We start from the raw sequence: 5,333 nt of genomic DNA, 5'->3' as shown, positions 1-5,333 counted from the left end.
TAAAAGTTTTGAGACTATAATTTGGATAATGTTTTGAATTATTTAGTAAAAAATTGCCAGTCTCAAGAAAGAATTTTATGATTATAAATCATTGTCATGTTATATTAAGACTATGATCACAGATTGGGACAAGGACTAGAGACCGTGTTATATCCGAATCCGACACCTCAATGTCACATCTAATATTCAATTGGTTGTATGCAATTTCGCAATTTGTTGTTCTGTCACTGAAACTAATCTTTTAATCGATTGTGGAGTTCATCATAGGATGCTATAGACATTTTATATTGCTGAAGAACTGGTTGTTCCCTGTCCATTCAAGTAGAGTTGTATGTCCACTTCACATATTTTTTGTTAGTAGGTAGGTACACTTGGCAATAACAAAGAAAAATTAACAAATAAAAAAAAAAATTTAAAAACAGTTTTTTAATATATTTAAATAACTTTGTTTTCTGTAACATTACTTATAATTTACCTTATTGATGCCTTTTCTGAAGTTGGATAATATCTTTCCCGACTTGGAAAAGATTGGTTCCGAGCAGTGCCCGTTTACATCTTCTTCTTATCTTCAGGGTAAGGCTATTGAGGGTCAATGAGTTTGATCATATTACTGTGTTACGTAAAGTAAGCTAAATGTTCGGTAATGTGGGCGACTAAAGAGCATGAAATCGGAATTCCGAGAGCTTTGGATGTGTTTCTCAGGGTGTGTCGCGTCACGGCCCAGTTGATAAAGTGGCATGGCACTGGTAATTAGTGGCAGCTATGTTGTTGCAACTGCTGCTATTTCTACAGCCATTGTAGTCTTGTGCGGCTCGAGTGGCAGGGCAAAATAAAACAGAGCTCCGTGCACAACTGCATTTACTATTGCGATAGGCAAATAATACTATCTGTTTGTTGCTAATTGTTTAACATTGATAATCAACAGAGTGAAAAATATTTCCATCAAACAAATCCAAATCAGCGAAGATTTAAAAGTAATTATAATTCAATAAAATACTGGTTAGTAAGAGTCCGGTTTCATTCTCCATCAAGCCTTTTTTTTAGTTTTACGTTAGAGACAGATACACTGCATTTATTGTGAGGTTGCTATCAGAGCCATACTTAACCTAGTGGGGATCCGGAGCCTTCAAGATTACAGATGGGGACCTACAAATTTTGTGAATATTTTTGAATAATAGACATGAAGGCAGTCAAAATCATTAATTTATTGAATATTTGAAAAGTAAACAATATCAAAAAGAAAAATTAAACATCTACAATAGGTACTTTTACGTGCACGCATGGGTAGTACAGCATCGTAATAGAGGATGATAAAATCGATATAGGAACAACGTACAAAATTTTTTGTAAAGAAAATGTTTTGCTCCCTCATTACCAAAGGTAGGTCCACTTTGTATTCATGCAGAAATTGGTAAAATATATGCTCAGAATCGAAAATTTCACTTGCATACTACGTTTTAAATATAAAGGTTCCGAGTCTGTCTGTAGACTAATTTGAGTTTGTATATCCATTGAAACGTTAATACGATTTTTATGACATTTTCATAGATACATCGTTTGTCCCATACATATTTTATCAGATTCCATTCATGTGGATTTCGACACCACTATTAAAATTAAAAAATAATTACGTAAAAGGAAATCCCATAAGGCATAATGGTTCACAGGATAATATCATTACATATAATTTAAGAACAGAACTTATTTCAATGTTTAAAAATGTTGGCGAATATTTAATTTATATGAAGTGAATTTCAGGTGGTTAAAATAAAAATAAAAATATTCGCCAGCATGATTGACTATAATTTTACTAAAAAAAAAAAAACCTAGATGGGCAGGCTCTGTTAACAGCCATTGTTACCTATCAAAATGAATGTTATGCAATTGTTCATGTTAAAATTAAAGTTACTTAATTATTATTTAAAATTAAAATTATTACTTAAGTAAATATTATTTTAATACTTTAAAAAAAAATTAACTTTTTACTATTTGATAAATTGAAAATCAAGGATGAGCCCCTCAAATTTGCTTATGATCGTCAATAAAAAAGTTGAAGTTTTTCGACTAAAATAACAGATATAGACAGGTAGAACTTTTCAATAAACTTCAGCTACTTATTTTGTTATTAACAAATTGAAATAGAAGGATAAAGTCGAAGGCGACTTATTAAATATAATATCAAGTTCTAGTGAGCAAAGGTGGTAAAGAAAGGCATAGACACTTACAGGACAAACTGGACGCTTGTTAACTTTAAGAGGTCCCAAAGAGGTTTTCGCATGTAGCTAATTCACGGACAAAGAGCGGATATGAAGATGCTAGAAAAATCAGTGGTGTTTGGTGGGAACGGCTGCCTCTGTTGTCGAAGATAGTTTGCCATTGTACTCTCAACTGGAGTAGAAATCCTGATACGGAAGATCTCACGCTATGTTCAGGGAATATGTCATCTTAGTTCTCTTCCTTTTATCCTGGCGAAGAATATGGATGGAGTGGATAAAGCTCATAATATAATTTTATAAAACTAGCAGTAAATTTCTTTGTACGGAATACACTAAGTCACATAGAATACAAATAAACCTTGAATTACAACCATATAAATCTAATGTAAGAAATGATATTACTTTATATAATATTCATTTTAATACGAGTATTTGTTCGTTCCTTTAAAACCTGCTTATGCTGGTCTAGTGGTGAATTGTGTATTTACTCTATTGTTTATTTATTATCTGAAAAAAACCAATCCTACAAAAGAAAAAAGAAACACAAGCAGTAAGTTTGTTGTGTTTTGATTAGTAAATTATTGAATTACTTCTTAAAAGTCTATCTATTTAAATACGTTTGATATTAACTGCTCCATCTTTCTTGAAGAAATCCTTTTCCTCAGTCCATTGTTGATTCGTTTTAATTTATGGATCACAGGAATAAGGCCGCTCATGGAATAAATATGGCACTGGTCAGGGCGGTTATTCAAGTGCCTATTTTTTTCTTACTTTTATAAAAGAGCAACTTAAGTACACTCTGCACTTGTCAACGCTAACCGCTAAAGAAATTTTTTAACAGGCTGTTTTATTGCTTAGGAAATTGGTTACAACTTAGTCTATTAGTAATGCTAATATATAGCATGAAATGAATAATCTTCATTACTTCGTTACTTCGTTAGTCTTCTTTGACTTTCAAGAAAGTTGAGAATTTTTAATATTCCTCATTATTAAAAAAATCATATACTATCCCTTAAGCCAGTTTCCAGCAATATTTAAAGCTGAAATTATCAAGGTTTATTAAGTTAAACAAATAAAAGCAAGATAGAAAGTTAAAAGTTTGTAATTTAGTATGTATATAGCGAAAGATGAATCGAGATTTCCTGGAAAGGTTTTGTAAAGTGAAATTGGTCTTCATACTGAGAGGGGTAGAGAAGGATTTCGTTTTAGGGGATAATAGCCCCATTTTCTGAAACTGCCGAGGTGAGCTGTGTGAAACTGAACAGCTATCTCTACTATGAGTAATATACATGGATTATTTACTTCTTTCAGAAAATAATTTTTAACTTCTACGCGAGTCTTATAAACTAAAACGAAATATAAATTTATAATTAGAAGAAACCAACTTTGGTAAATGTAGTAGGTAAATTTTTACTTATGACCTATATCTAAATTTTCTACTTCTCTGAAGCAAAACTTCCTTTCTATATTCTCTAGGATATAAGTATATTTGAGGTGCTGGCACGGGAAAGGCAGCAAATCACAGAATAGAACATTTACTACAAGTTGTAAAAAAGAATTAAAAAACAAAACAGACAACAAGTTTTTATTTTTTTGGAAAATTATCACTTTGTTCGTAGGGAATTTATTGTCGGAGATGGTCCGTGTGGCGTTAAAGAAATGTTTTACTAAGTATCAAAAACAAAAATAACAGTTTGTAACCAACGCTTTGCATCAATTTGTTCGTCTTTATCTGGGCTAAATGAAAACAAAATAAAAACATTTGAAAATGTATGATACGACTCTAAGCATATGCATAAAAGTTAAGAAAAAATTATTTAAGAAAAAAAAGGAACAAAACATTTTTTTTCTTAACTTTCTCTGTATATTCTTGTAGTGTGATCACAATGTTTCTTATATATATTCAACAATGTTTGTTTCTTGTCCTCATCTAACCCTGAAAAGTGGGGTGAACCCTTGGTTACTAATAAATAGCTATTTCTTCTATTTTGTGTTTCTGTTTTTAACCACCACACGGACCCTCTTTTATTTTTAATAAACAAACGAAATAATCACTACTTGTGAAGCTACCATTCATTTTACCGATTGTGGTATCTACTGCCCTTTCTACCATTGGCCAGTCGTCCAGGACTTTGGAGCAGAAAATGCCTTCTGACCCTTGTATTTTCTTCATCAAAAATACAAATGTTCTTCCCATCATTTGCCTAATTCCTTTGTTTACAACGAATAAATAAAAATTCAATACTCGCCTCAATAAGCGCTAAACTAACGAGTAATCTCCTTGGAATTGTCCGAAACATGGCTGGGAAGATTTGTTTTTTGACAGGTTTCAGTGTGATATAACCTCCAGGTACCTTAGGCCATGGTATTATTATTATTTTTATTTGAATAAACAATTATTTTAAGAAATAGGGGTGACTCTAGAATTCGTTTTACAAATGAAATATCATACATAAAGACCTTAATGTTCCCTATGTAACCGATCTAGCCCGAACCAGATATGACTCCTTCCATTATAAACTCTCTAACCACTCAAACCCCCTAGTTTCTAATCTTGCATCCTCTTCCATTCCTGACAATCCTCCGAGGTGCCTGAAAAGAAGATGGCCATTAGACCAGCTAATGTAAAATGTAATTAGAGTACTACCAATGGGTAGTTTCTCTACACGCCTGTAACACTCCAATTTAACTTAGATCAGATTTACTGAATGTATTATAATGTACAGTTGTAAATAGCAATAAATAAATATTAAAAAAAAAAAAAAAATGAAATGTGTGTGTAGTTTCTCTGATGAAAAACGTTTGTACTTCAGATGAAGCAAACACTAGGGTTCTGCTTCAGAACTCTGAGTGATTGGTCAAATATCTACTCCAGAAGATGGAGATCTGAAGAAAGAGAGTGAAGACCGCACGTGGCACTCTCCTGGCGCCGAAGAGAAATCTCTCAACATCGATTATTAGAGGCTACCGGTATCAAACTGTTCCAAATTTTCTTCTAATGCAAAATAATAAAATATTTTTCAATGCACATTTTTTTTTTAATGTGAATTTATCTGAGAAGAATTTTAATTATAACAAAAGTTTTAAATAGTTTAGACATAAGAACTTAGTGATGTT

The sequence above is a fragment of the Halyomorpha halys genome, unplaced genomic scaffold, assembly GCF_000696795.3.
Source record: "Halyomorpha halys isolate HHAL.00 unplaced genomic scaffold, Hhal_1.1 Scaffold18.1, whole genome shotgun sequence".
Classification (NCBI taxonomy): Eukaryota; Metazoa; Arthropoda; class Insecta; order Hemiptera; family Pentatomidae; genus Halyomorpha; species Halyomorpha halys.
Note: the sequence above shows the minus strand (reverse complement) of the source record.